We start from the raw sequence: 15,718 nt of genomic DNA on the forward strand, positions 1-15,718 counted from the left end.
GCAAACACCACAAGTCTTGTCTCCCCGAATGACAAGATGGACTTTATTCCTGGCAGCATATTCATACAAGTTAGTGCACCGTCCAGGAAAAAATCTCAGCTATGCAGACGCCCTCAGCCGGTGCCCGCTACCAACGCCTGTGGAGGATCCGGCCCCAGTCCACACCATCTTTGACACCAGTGAGTTCAGAATTCCAGTCACTGCGAGAGACATTGCCTTCCAATCCAGGAAGGACAAACTGATCGCCCAGGTCCTGGACTGGGTACGGAAGGGGTGGCCGGGCAGTAACCCTTCTAACGAATTTTCACCCTTTAAAGTCCGCCAACAGGAACTTTCTAGTTTGCAGGGTTGTCTGCTATGGGGGACCAGAGTTGTCATTCCAGAATCACTACGCAGACCCGTCCTGAAGGCATTACACGAAGGGCACCCCGGCATCGTACGAATGAAGGCGTTGGCACGGAGCTATGTATGGTGGCCGGGCATGGACGACGAAATTGCAAAATGGGTAAGCTCCTGCCGTCCCTGTCAAGAATCCTGGCCAGCGCCCCCAGTAACCCCTCCCACCAAATGGGAAAGCGCCAACGCACCATGGTCTCGTCTACATGTTGACCTGGCCGGCCCATTCCATGGCAAAACATTCCTAATAGTAGTAGACTATGGATCGATGTGGCACTCCTACTCTCAACCACCACACGAGCAATCGCCCAAGCACTGACTCATTTGTTCGTCACACACGGTCTCCCGGACACTATTGTGTCGGATAACGGTCCTCAATTTACGTCCACAGACTTCAGCCGGTATGTCGCCAACCTAGGCATCCGGCACATCCTAACGGCTCCCTTTCACCCCTCGAGCAATGGGTTGGCTGAAAGAGCAGTCAGAACAACCAAAGAGGCCCTCGCCAGGTTCACCCAAGATGACTGGCACTCCAGACTCTCTAGATTCCTTATAAGCCAACACTCGACCCCGTGCACGGTCACAAACAAGTCACCGGCAGAGCTACTGATGGGCAGATGCTTAAGGACAATACTAGACAGGCTACACCCTCACTATTGCCCAGATACACCCATTGGGTCTAACAGTAGGGTCCGGAGTTTTGTCTTACAGGATCAAGTCTTCACCAGAAATTACGTGGGAGACCCGTTGTGGGTACCTGGCAGGATCGTGGCCATCATGGGGCCCAGGTCGTACCACGTCCAATTAGAAGACGGGCACATTTGGCGAAGGCACCTAGATCAGTTGAGGAGCCGGCAGAACGAGCACGCCACCACCGATCCAGAGACCACAGCAACATTCCAGGCACCACATCAGGCACCTAGCTGGGACATTCAGAGTAACCTGCCTCCACCAACTGAACCGAGGGAGCAGACAGCTGACCGTGACCATCCTACAGAATCAACATCCATCCCCAGCGGTTCCCCTACCGCACCGGGAGACCGCAGCGACTCGACAACCCGGCCGGCGACCGGCGAGCAAGGTCGGGTGACTGGACAGTTACCAAGGGACCAAATCCCCGCTGTTCCGAACCCTGTGCCACCCGCTCCGACACCCGAACTGAGACGATCAGAGCGGCAACACAAACCGCCTTCATACCTTAAAGACTACTCATGTTCGTATCTGGGGGGAAGGGGTGTTATGTCCTTGGGGCTGACACCAGTTCCCCATCAGGTCCGCAATTCCTGCGGGGGCGTTCTTAGTCCCCATTGGCTGGCTCCCTTCGACAGTCGGCTATAAAAGCCGGCTGCTAGGTTGAGCCAGCTGCTGTTCGCTGGTAGGTCTGCTGTTAGCTGCAGACGCGACAGCCCCCTTTATTCCCACGAATAAAGTGCGTTATGACTGAAGCTCTGGTGTGGCCTCCCTTCTTTCCGAACTTAACACTAATAATGATACCTATTTTTCAGCAACCCTAACCATATATAAGTACAGATTGATACAGATACAGATTAACAGAGTTGAAAGAGACCTTATAGGTCATCTAGTCCAACCTCACGCCCAAGCTGAGACTCTACACCATTTTTTTACTGATGGCAGTCCAGTCTCTTGAAAGCTTCCAGTGATGAAGCTCCAACAACTTCTGAAGGCAAGCTGTTCCATTGGCTGATTGCTCTCACTGTCAGAAAATTTTTCATTTTTTCCAGGTTGAATCTCTCCTTGTTCAGTTCCCATCCATTATTCTTTGTCTGGCCTTCAGGTGCTTTGGAAAATAGCTTGACCCGCTCCTCTCTGTGGCAGCCCTTCAAATATTGGAACATTGCTATCATATCTTCCCTGGTCCTTCTATTCACGAGACTAGCCATGCCCAGTTCATTTTGGCTGCTCTTCTCTGTATTCTTTCTACAATCTCAATATCCTTTTTTATAGTGTGGTGACCAAAAGTGAATACAGTATTCTAGGTGTGGGCTTACTAAAGTTTTATAGAGTGGTATTAGTACCTCACTTGATCTTGATTGTTAATGCAATTTAGGATTGCATTGGCTTTTTTGGTTGCCACTGCACACTATTGGCCCACATTTAATTGGTTGTCCACTAAGACTCCAAGATCCCTCCCACAATTATTACTATTAAGCCTGGTTTTACCAAGTCTGTCTAAATATAAGACTTTACTTTTCTCTACATTGAATTTCATTTTTGTTAGATAAGGCCTAGTATTCAAGTCTGTCAAGATCCATCTGTATATTCCATATTAGTATGTATGTGTGTGTGCATGCCTTTGACTCAGGTTTTGACTCCTGCTGATTTCCCAAGACAAGTCTTTGCTGTTTTCTTGACAGGTCAAGAATTGTGGTTTGGATGTGGTTTCTTTGCTCTGAGAGAGAACAACCCGACCAAGCTGACTTTATACCTAAAGTGGGATTAGAAGGCACAGTCTCCCAGTTCCTATTTTAATATTTTAACAAGACTGGCTTCTATGGACCATGCAGGTACATTTTACTTTGTCCAGTTGATTAGTTACTGTATTTCAAAACAGAGTTATTGTAAAATTATCACTTGAAGGTAGAATATGTCTGTCTTTCTCAGCTCTGATTCCAGACTAGAACAGAACAGAATAACAGAATTGGAAGGGACCCTGGAAGTCCAATCCCTTAGTCCTGCTCAGGCAGGAAACCCTATACCATTTCAGACAAATAGTTGTCCAAGCTCTTCTTTACAACCTGCAGTGTTGGAGCATTCACAACTTCTGGAGGCAAATTATTCCACTGTTAACTGTTCTAACTGTCAGGAAATCTTAGTTCTAGATTGCTTCTCTCCTTGATTAGTTTCCATCCATTGTTTCTTGTCCTGCCGTCAGGTGCTTTGTAGAATAGCTTGACTCCCTCTTCTTTTTGGCAACCATTGAGATAATGGAACACTGCTATCAAGTTGTTCCTAGTCCTTCTTTATACAGCATGTTATTAGTGTAATTTTTATAAAAATATTAACATTTATTTCGTTTTTAAAGGAAACTAATTATGGAAAGGAGTACAAATATATCTTCTATTCTCCTTTTGATTAATATGCACAAAAGATCAATAGGATTTCAACTTTTTAAAAATTAATATAACAATTAATATTGTTAAGATTACCTTAAAATTCAGTTTTTAATCTAGGATAAAGTTACAGTGCCCGGTATTGTAGGGGAAAATGCAAGCAAGAAAAGAAAGGATCCAAATATTATTCTACAGAGTGGTGGTATTGACACAATTTTATTGGCAAAAAAGGGATCCAATTTCCAGGTTCATTACCCAAAACAACAAAGAAATTTGAAACAAGAAGACATTTTAGAGCTTCAAGTATATAGATCAAGCTATAATTCATATGCCACATTCCCCTATGGATTCTGAGGATAAGAGGAAAGGGAAAGAGAAAAGCAATTTTTCTGCCCACTTGATTGATGGTCTATTTGACCTCTGGAATGCCCTCTTGCCATAACCTTTTAAATACCATCTGTTCTTTTTCTGAAGAGGGTGATGGGAAAGAGTCACTTGGAGACAGCAATTGATTATAAAAGCATTAATCAAAGACATAGATTATCTGCAGCATGACACTATTGTAGTTAAGCAATTTCACCTCAAATGTGATTTGAAAGGTTAATCCTGTTCCTCAAGCCTAATTTAGATTTTTTTAAAAAAAAATCTCGCTACTTCTGTACTGATGCAACAAACAGGAAGTGAAAAAATGTCAACCTGTATTGTAACATCTAGTCACTCTGTATTTATTAGGATGGTCTAATATGCTGTTAAAAAGCCCTTGAGTCTCCAAGAAAGAGGCATACATACACAGATACCAACAGTCCTATAGGTATTTTTCTTTTATTTATCCTATGTTTAAGACTGCCCTGGCTATGAATATATAAATCCTAAGAAACATAAGCTAATTAAAACATTTAAAAATGGGCATTGAGCTGTCTCCTTTACTGAGTAAATGCAAATTGGGGGGGGGGGGCTTTTTTGTTCATTTGCTTTATTTTTGGAGGTCATTCCAAGTGCCTCCCTATCCTAAGCAAAACATTTATTCAATAGAGTACACTGAATAGTGTAGATTTTTTTTAAAAAAAATGGCAAAGACAAAGTGGCCAGCCATGAGTGATAAATGAAGGAGATTATTACATTGACTTTTCATGCACATAAGGGCATAAGTCTTTTTAAAAGTTTAAAATAACAAGTGAATGTTCAAGTGGCAACACCTCAAGCCACAATTATGATTAGCTTAAGAAACCAAAGAAGATACCTTTCTTTTATGATTTATCACCCCAAAAGAAAATTGATTTTAAAATGAAACAGATGAAAAGGTACTACTTTAACTGAGGAAAGCCAAAGAGTGCTACAGTTCAGAAAATGATTATGACAATGATGAGGCTAGCTTAGCATAATTGTAAAATGAACCACTATCACTCCTTCCTTAAGATGTTGTTCATCTTAGTGATGTATGTCTTCATTCCTTCACCAAATTCAATTAAATCCCCCAAATATATTAAATACTCCAATTGTTAAATAAAGTTGAATTTAGCTTTTTTGACATTTTCATGTAAATGGAAAGCAGATTATTATACAATATTCAGATTTTAACACAGAATATACTAATTTAGCTGCAGTTTTACAGGTATGACAAGTACCTAATTGTGATATAGCAAAAAGTGAATTGGCTCCAACCTAATAGGCCTGAATCAATGCAATTTAACTTTTTAAAAACCTTTGTCTATATAGTCCCATGGTATAACTGATTAATGTTATTTACAAACTCTACCATTCCTTATGAAGTTCATTAGGAAAATAAATTAAGCACTAGATAATTTTTGAACTGATAACTAAAGCCAGGATATAACAGATGGAACACTTTCTTTCATAGACAAAGTATTAGTTCAGTCTCTATACACAGACTGGCTTTCATAAACTCTCTAAATTTTACCAAAAGAAACAAAAATCCAACCCTTAAATTAATGTTAAAGAAGATATTCGGATTGGTGTAAGAGTTAAAGACAAAAGACTAGAAATAAAAGTTCCAGTTCAGTTCTGAACTGAAGAAGCTTCTTGGATGAAAAGCATAACATTTTCAAGAAAAAACACAAAGAAAGTCTAATTGCCTTTGAAAAGCATCTTTGGAATAATCATGACCTGGATGTTTGAGAATCTATAGATGACTAGAAATAGGAAGATCATGAGTTTGAGCCTCCCCAAAGTATAAAGCCTTTTGCAACACATTGGGCTACTCATTCTTTCTTAATAAAGCAATGGCAAACTACTTCTGAAAATGTATTAAGAAAACTGCAGGAACTTGCCTAGGGCACTTGCTGATTCAGAGGCATTAAAAAATGTTACGAATCTGGCAAGCAACAAGCAGGATCTGCTTGTAAACGTCTAATCAGAAGCCCATGTAATCTATCTGCAAATGTAACTTTTTAAACGAACTAAAAATGTGGTGATTTCAGTTTTATTTTTTTGAGAGAGAGGGGAAGATATTATTAACTAATAAGTATCTCAATGCTTATTACAACTCTGATAAATATTGTTCTGAACAGTGGGGACAGAGAATTAATGGATTCAGAACACCTCTGTCCCCAGCAACCTAAAACTAATAAGGATACCAGTGCATGCAAAATAGATGTTTGTGCAGGTAAGATTATCAACCTTGCTGTCAACCAAAACCAAACATTTAATAGTGAGTGCCATACCATGTGCATTAATCAAACAGGTGGCAAGAAAGTAGGGACAGGCAGGCACAACACAGGTTAGGTAGACAGTAAACACAGTGTCAGACATAAAGATCTCAAGTGCCTATATACAAATGCATAAAGTCTGGGCACAAGCAAGGTGAACTTGAACTACGAATACATGAAGGTAGATATGATATAATTGGAATAACAGAAACTTGGTGGGATGAAACCCATGACTGGAACATACTGGTAGAAGGATACAAACTATTAAAAAAAAACAGACCGCATAAAAGATGAGGTGGAGTTGCACTGTATGTAAAGGACCACTATATTGCCACAGAAATGCATGAAACCAAAGATGAAAACCTCCTAGAATGCATATGAGTCAATATAAAAGAAAAAAAGAATGACATGGCCATAGGCGTATATTATAGGCCACCCAATCAAGCAGAAAAAATAGATGTCCTTTTTGCCAGCCAATTAACAAACATATGCAGGAAACACACAACAATAGTAATGGGAGACTTCAATTATCCTAATATCAATTGGAAAACTAATTCTGCACCAAGTGAGAAATCAAATAAGTTCCTAACCAACCTAGCTGACAACTTTGTTGTCCAAAAGGTAGAGGGTGAAACGAGAGGGACAGCCATACTGGACTTAATTCTTACAAACAGAGAAGAAGTGATAGAGGGAGTTGAAACTGCAGGAACCTTGGGTGAGAGTGACCATGTCATACTAGAATTCAACATAACACAAACACAAGCAACAGAACATAATGACACCAGAGTCTTGGATTTGAAAAGAGCTGATTTTAATAATCTCAGAGAGAACTTGGGAAAGATTCCATGGATTAAAATCCTAAAGGGGAAAACAACTCAAGAATCTTGGGAAACTCTAAAAAAAAGTATGATCATAGTAGAAGCCCAGACCAGCACAATACCACTGATAAAGAAAAACAAGAAATCCAAGAAGAAACCAGCATGGCTACATAAAGATCTCTCTGGCAAATTGAAAGAAAAAAAGGACAAGTACAAAAAATGGACAGAAGGACATACAACTAAGGCAGAATATCAGCAGATAGCCAGAATCTGCAAAGACGAAGTCAGGATAGCAAAGGCTCAGAACGAACAAAGACTTGCAACAAAAGTCAAAGATAATAAAAAAAAGTTTCTTCCAACATATAAATAACAAGAAAAAAAATCAAGGAAACAGTTGGTCCACTAAAGAGAGAAGATGGCAAGGAAGTAATAGGCAACAGAGAGAAAGCAGAACTGCTTAACTCATTCTTTGCATCTGTCTTCATGCAAAAAGAAACTATACCTCAACCTGTGGTGGTCTGGCACTTGAAAATGAGACGCAGGGAAACGTCTGAGCAAATGCCAGCTCTGAGCGAACTCAGGCAGCAGTATTTATTGAAGATTCAGAAAACAAATGACCTTGACAAGATAATAACATACAGGCACAGAAAGTCCCGCTGACGAAAGTCCTTGCTGTGTACCTATAATTATCACCTATTTCCCTGTGTACCTATAATTATCACCTATTTCCCTGTTCCTTCTAAGCCCGTACGCAGATAACAGGATGAGACACTCCTGCGTAAAAGTACTCCTACTCCCACCAGGAATGCCTGCATATCCTTATCTCTATGCGAAATGGCTGTACAAAGGATTTACAGAAAATGATTAATAAAATATGTTACCACATTCCCTCCTTTTTTATTTATTCAAAGATAGGGGGTGTTTTAGTGGCATAGTACACAGTTCCCTCGCGACCTGATCTCATATGCCGAAAAGCTGAGGTACACATTTGTAATAGATTAGGAATACATTGAATAAAACAACATAACATAATAAGTATAGCAACAATTATTACAAGTGATTGAAGCAATAAACGTAACCATGAGCTGTCAGGAAGCCAATCCCATAGCAAAGCCCAAAGTGACTTATTGAAGCCATCTTTTCCTGCTTCGTGTTTAGCTATACGGTCTTCCATATCATGAACAGTTCTTGTAATGTTGGGCTCATAATTATGTATAAAAACACAACAATGTGAATGAATTAAGGCACAAACTCCTCCTTTGGCAGCCAACATTATGTCTAAAGCATAACGATTTTGTAAAGTAACTTGGCGAATTTCAGACACTTCTTCATTCAACATCTTAATGCTTCTAATAGTATTATTAAACATAGCAACAGTAAAATTATTTAAAATATGAATATCTCTATAGTTCATAGCTATTCCCAAAGGTGGGATTGCTGCCCTAGAAATCTGAGTCCACAAATTACCACCCACAGTCAGGCCAGAATCAACTTCTCGGCGGTTGTGAATATGCATCCCAATCGGTAAACCCTCCAATTTATAGATGACAGGAATTACAAAACCTATAGTACATACTCCAGACCAATTCTTTGGCCACTGTTGATAGGCAGCGTCCCCACATAACAACCATAACCCATCCGGAAGAGGAAAGTATTTTAAATGCTTATGATAGGTATTGTCGGAGGCCTCACTTTCCCAACTCCACATTAGCCACATCCAAGTACAGAGAACGTATGCTCCGTGTTGAATATCCGTTCTGCTTGTAACTGTCTGATTAATGCAACAATCCAATTTAGTCCTTAACGCTTTGTCCAAGGAGGATGATGTCTGAATCATCCCATTACATCCATCCACCGTATTATTCCTGGCAACACAAGACATACATCCCCCCTGCAAAGGAATCACCTTCTGGCAGAGTGTAGTATTTCCCAACAAAATAGATTGAGTCCCTACAGGGGGGCGGTAATAACAAACTGAGGCTTTAGTAGTGAAAGTTACCTTTGTTGTGAACAATGTTTGATTCCACTTTTCGGGGTCTGGGCCCCAATGAATCCAGTGACTAAAGTTATTATAAATATCTAACTTAGTACTGGTTCGCTCATTCAAAGGAACACCATGTAGCAAAACTCCACCTTTCCCAGACCCAGGTACATGCATACAAAGCCAACAATTAGTAACATTTAAACCCTTAGCCGCAATCCGAATGTCCTTGATATAGGAATTTTCTTTCCATAAATTATCTCCAAGGTCTCTAGTTTCTGAGATAATAACAGCTCTTCGCCTCCGTATTAGAGTCCATGGAGGCATAAGACGAATGGAAAGAGAGTCTGTATAAGTTAATTTAGGCAACTCCAATTGACACCAATATTGTCCATAGTCTGAAACAGAAACATTAAACAGGATCAGAGTTGTTGCACAGGCTGAAGATATAATATCCTTATCAGGTCCCGAGTAAAGAATGTCCTGATCCTTATGCCAGGACCAATATGCTGGAAAAATCAAAGGATGCCGCTGTTTGCAGATCAATTTAGTCCGGTTCCCCAGAGGAACCTGCTGCATACAAGTTGGCAATCTCAGATAAGCAGTCATCTTTTCCCAGCCTTCACAACGCCGCGCCTGGACTGCCGGCATCAAGAGAATCAGGAACCACAGGAACGCCATCCTGCTTCTCCGAAACCTCCTTCACTGGTGCCTGCGAATGATCAGGCCAAACGCACCGACCAGGAACCCAACGAATTTGACCAAGATGTTCGACTGCTGCATAACCACGTCCCCACGTAATCAGCTCAGCAGGAACCCATGCCGGATCCGGAAGGAGCCGCACCAACACCCGAGGTCTCACCGCATCTGTAGAAGGGGAAGAAAAATGCCTGCTGGCCGCACTCGCAGGGGGGTTACCAGACAAATTTAAAAAATTTAAAGTATATAAAGCTAGAAGGTTTCAACCCCCTGGGGTTGACTCCCATAGGGATAGCTGTGCCCTGCCTTGAACAAGTTGGACATTGTTGAATTATGGCAGCAGCTTCTGCAGCAGTAAGCTTGAATTGGTGTGCCAACGCTTTAGCGTTTTGATGAAAATAACTATGGCTGTCCCATGGCTGGACAGTGAGAACTGAAGTTACAGCACTGTCAGCTTTGGCATTACCTTGTGATAAAATTCCAGGCAAATTACTATGACTACGAATGTGGGCAACAAAACATGCATGCACACGCTGCTCCAAACATCCTTGCAACAACAAAAGCAATCTTAAAATATTAGGTGATATTCCAGGAGACAAATAGGAACCTGCTACAAAGGGTAACAAATTATATACATACAAAGAATCCACTATTAGATTAAAATCCTGATTTCTAAAATTTTGAAAAGCCAAAACCACAGCAGCAAGTTCTGCCTGCTGGGCAGACTTTTGCTCTGATGTCACTTTTGTATGCCAAATTCCAGATTTATCTTTCCAAACACAAGCACCAAAAACTTTCCCTTCATCAGTAAAAACTGTAGGAGCATCTGATATAGGCTGATTTACAAAAAGATTTGCTAAATTAATTCTAACTGATTTATACAAAGATAACCTAGGGTCGGCTGGAGGATGACAAGAAAACTTCCCTGGCCAGGAATCTACCAAAACCTGCAAAAACTCACTATTGCAAATCATTTGTTCCCAGGTAGTTAAAGCAAAAGGAACGTAACATGTTACTGGTTCCATACCAGCAATAGCCTTGCAGCGCTGACGAGCACGATTAAAAATATCAGTGAGCTGTTCTGTGATACAATTTATGGATTTCGATGGTGTATGAGACAAATGAATCCATTCCAGAATCCTTAAAGCTGTTTTTTCTTTTACCTGAACTATCAATGCAGTAGCCCTTCGTTCTGAGATTAAAATCACTGATAATGGACAATCTGGCAAGCATCTATCTGTCCACCTATGGCTTAAAGCTTGCTCAATCAATGACAAAATCCCCTTTTGCTCTTTATTCAGGGTTATAATGTCAGATGCTTGCTTAGCACTAGCCAAAGCTTGAAACAAAGGACTTAATTGAAGGGTAGTTAAACCCAAATACGGTCTGATCCAATTTATATGACCCAAAAATTGTTGTAGACCTACCAAAGTTAAAGGATCAGGAAGAGCAAATTCCAATTTCAGGGGTGTAATATGGCTCAGGAATAATTTATGACCTAAATAGGCAAAAGGATATTCCTTTTGCAATTTCTCGGGGCTGACTATCAGCCCTTTCTCCTTCAGCATAGCAGTTAAAAGAATGACAGCAGAATTCATTGCAGCATCAGAAATATTAGCAGCTATCAAAATATCATCCATGTAATGATAAACCTTCCAATCCGGGAATTTACTCCGGAAAGGTTGCAAAGCCCAATCTACAAACATTTGACACATGGTAGGACTATTTAACATTCCCTGCGGAAGGACAGTCCATGCATATCGCTTAGCGGGCTGCCCCTGGTTTATACTCAAAATAGTAAAAGCAAACAAATCTACATCTTCAGGGTGCAGAGGAATGGAGAAGAAAGCATCTTGCAAATCTAACACTCTTATGTTCCATCCATCAGGTATTAAATTAGGATTAGGCGTCCCACACTGTAGTGGGCCCATTGGCTTTAAGATTGCATTTATCCCCCTCAAATCATGAAGAAATCTCATTTTCCCAGATTTCTTCTTGATAACAAAGACTGGAGAATTATAAAGACTAGTGGTAGGCACTATACGTCCCTTTTCTAATTGTTGTTGAACTAATTCATGTAAATGAACTAATTTCTCACTGGTCAAAGGCCATTGGTCTATCCACACTGGCTCCTGCTGGAGTAGTTGTAATTTTAATAACTCCACAGGTGGGTGTTCAGTCATCATGTATGACGACCTTTGTATCAAACTGTTGCATTAAATCTCTGCCCCACAAGTTAACGTGAAGGCGCAGAACGATCGGTTGGAAATGTGCAACAGCACTTCCTTGCGTTGTTTTGGCAGAAAGAATCCTCCTACTGACCCGTGCGTCTTGAAGTCCTCTGACTCCTCGAACAGACGGTGTAGGATCCGTCGGCCACTCCCTAGGCCATTCACTTTCGCTAATCACCGAGACATCTGCTCCAGTGTCCAGTAATCCAATAAACTTTCTGCCTTCAACCAAAAGAGTTAATTTTGGTTTCTGATCAGCCTTGACATTTTGCATGATGGAAAACACACTAGACTCACTAAACATATCTGTAGATCCAAATCCACCCTGACAAATTCTATCCGACTCCCCCAAAGACATATATGGCAAAACTAAAAGCTGTGCAAAGCAATCCCCTTTTTTCAAAGATTGAGGAACAGGTGAATGAACTTGAATTTTGATCTGACCCTCATAATCAGAGTCAATAACCCCAGGAACCACAAACAACTGACGCTTATGAGCCGATGATCTAGGAAGAAGAAGACCCACGGAAGCCGGAGGCAACGATCCGTAGAAATCCGTTGACCCTAAACAAACTACATGTGGATATCCCAATTCCAAATCCTTGGCTAATGGAAGATCAATTCCTGCTGAACCTTTGGTAGCTGGCGACCATATTTGATCCCTACCTCTCTCTGGTGGCTCCAACCCTTTGGACATTACTTCACTCTTTAGAGTAGGGAGAATGCCCTGATCCCTGCTTCCTAGTTTTTTCCCTCAGAATGAAGTCTGCACTGATTTGCCCAATGGTATCCTTTCTTACATTTCGGGCACACTGATTTAGGTCGAACACCCTGTCCCATTGGTCTTTTATTTTGCCGACTTTGACCCCCTCCAGGAGCCCGACATTGCGCTTTAAAATGTCCAGGCTTCCCACAATTGAAACACTTTCCCTTTTGAGTACTTCCTGCTTGCAAAGCCAAAGCTAAAGTCTCCATGTTAAAAGACTGACTCCCAACCTTCCTACAAGCATTAATCAAATCTGCGATTTCTCGCTCTCCACTTACTATAAGTGGATTTAAAATCTTTTTGCAATCTGTGTTAGCTTGTTCTATTGCTAACTTCAAAAGCAATTCTTGCTGGGCGAATTGATTTTCAATTTGTCTTTCAATAGCCAATTTTAATCTGCTAACAAAATTTTCATAGGGTTCATTGTTCCCTTGTTTGATGTTAGTGAAAGTTTTCTCGTCAGCTTCGCCGTCAGGGAGAGCCCCATGGCTTGAAAAATTATTTGTGGAGAAGAACAATCCCTCCTCAGGCATACCATCTCTCTGTTGTTCCACTGTTGTATAGTTACCAGCTCCGTAAAGCTGATCTGGGATAACATTTGCTGTTCCCCTCTGGACTGCCAGCTGTCTCCATTTCTGATCTAACACCAAATATTGAGCTGGAGTTAAAATCATATTCAACAGAGCTTTCCAGTCAGCCGGAATCATTTTATTTCCATAACCAACTGCTTCTAACAATGCCTGAGTATATGGCGATCTAACACCATACTCTTTTGCTGCTTGCTTAATTTCCTTTAAAATCCTGAGAGCTAGAGGCTTCCACTCCCGCTGCGGATTCAACGCAGCGTCCACGACAATTTCTACTGGATTAAGTTGAACCTCTACTCCAAACTCCACTAAATCATCTCCTGATAACTCCCCTCTATTTTTTGCTTCTTGAATAGCTGCAGTAACTGCATCTACTTGAACTCTCAAAGGTAAACTCTTATCCTCTGATAAAGTATTTCCAGTGCCTGACAGTCCCCCGGATTTATCCGGAGGTGCCGTCGGCGGCAAAAAACGTACCGCATGGTAAGGCGGCAAACCTTCTTCGGGGGGTGCTAGGAGCGGTTGTTCATAAGTAGCTAACGCATCTATAATCACCCTCCAAGTTAACAAAATTGAAGAAGGGGCACGAGGTTCTTCGTGCAAAAATTTCCCTATCTTTTTCCAGGACTCTACTTTAATACTACCTCCCTCTGGATATGACTGAATATGTTTCCAAACATACTGTAATAAGTCCTCAATTTCTTTCTTACTTATTGCATGTCCTCTACTATGAATTCCAAACCTAAAACTATTCCCAGTGATCCCTCTCAATTCCCTGATGTGCTCTTTCTGAGCCTTCGAGAGATCTCCCCCCATACTCACGAAAAGAATCTATCTCCGTCCAGCGAAGAAGATGAGGGCCCAGTCGACGTCCGCGACGATGAGTATAGGATGCGGGAAACGTATAGCCTTTCCAAGCTATCACGTTGGGGTCACCACTTGTGGTGGTCTGGCACTTGAAAATGAGACGCAGGGAAACGTCTGAGCAAATGCCAGCTCTGAGCGAACTCAGGCAGCAGTATTTATTGAAGATTCAGAAAACAAATGACCTTGACAAGATAATAACATACAGGCACAGAAAGTCCCACTGACGAAAGTCCTTGCTGTGTACCTATAATTATCACCTATTTCCCTGTGTACCTATAATTATCACCTATTTCCCTGTTCCTTCTAAGCCTGTACGCAGATAACAGGATGAGACACTCCTGCGTAAAAGTACTCCTACTCCCACCAGGAATGCCTGCATATCCTTATCTCTATGCGAAATGGCTGTACAAAGGATTTACAGAAAATGATTAATAAAATATGTTACCACATCAACCCACCAAAAACATAACTGTAAAAGACAGACCAGAAATAAAAGTTAAAATAAGGAAAAAAATAGTTAGAGAACACCTGTCTGATCTTGATGAAAACAAATCACCGAGGCCTTATGGATTACATCCCAGAGTTTTAAAGGAGCTGGCAGAGGTCATCTCAGAACCACTGCACCATATCTTTCAAAAATCCTGGAGCACAGGGGAACTACCAGAGGACTGAAAAAGAGCTGATGTGGTTCGCATCTTCAAAAAAGGAAACAAAAACAGACCCAGGAAACTATAGACAAATCAGCCTAACATCAATACTCGGGAAGATACTGGAAAAGATAATAAAAAAACAGATCTGCCAACATCTAGAAACAAGTAAAGTAATAACTAGCAGTCAGCACGGGTTTGTTAAGAACAGATCATGCCAAACCAATCTTATTTCATTCTTCAACATAGTGACTAATTTAGTAGACCAGCAAAATACTGTGGACATAATATATTTAGATTTCAGCAAGGCTTTGGACAAAGTAGACCACAACTTACTTCTTAGTAAGCTAGAAAAAAGTGGAATAGATAGCACCACCACTAGATGGACTTGCAACTGACTGGCAAACCATACTCAATGAGTAGTCCTTAATGGGTGTAAGACTACATGGAGGGAAGTAAGCAGTGGGGTGCCACAAGGTTCTGTCTTAGGCCCAGTACTCTTCAATATCTTTATTGATGACTTAAATGAGGGAATAGAAGGGGAACTTACCAAATTTGCATATGATACTAAGCTGGCAGGAATAGGAACCCCAGATAGGGTCAAGATCTAGATGGATCTTGACAGACTAGAACACTGGGCCATATCTAATAAAATGAAATTCAATATAGAGAAAAGTAAAGTCCTACACTTAGGCAAGAAAAACCAAAAGTACACATACAGACTGGGGTGAAACCAGACTCAATAGCAGTAACTATGAGAGGGATCTTGGACTCTTAGTGGACAACCAGCTAAATATGAGCCAGCAGTGTGCCACAGCCGCCAAAAAAGCTAATGCAATCCTAAGTTGTATTAACAGAGGGATACAGTCAAGATCAAGGGAAGTACTAATACCACTCTATAAAGGCTTAGTAAAGCCACACCTAGAGTACTGCATCCAGTTTTGGTCACCACATTATAAAAAAGATGTTGAGGCTCTAGAAAAAGTACA

Source organism: Pseudonaja textilis, chromosome 7 (assembly GCF_049901715.1).
Source record: "Pseudonaja textilis isolate UNSWEBS1 chromosome 7, rPseTex1.2, whole genome shotgun sequence".
In the NCBI taxonomy this organism is placed as follows: Eukaryota; Metazoa; Chordata; class Lepidosauria; order Squamata; family Elapidae; genus Pseudonaja; species Pseudonaja textilis.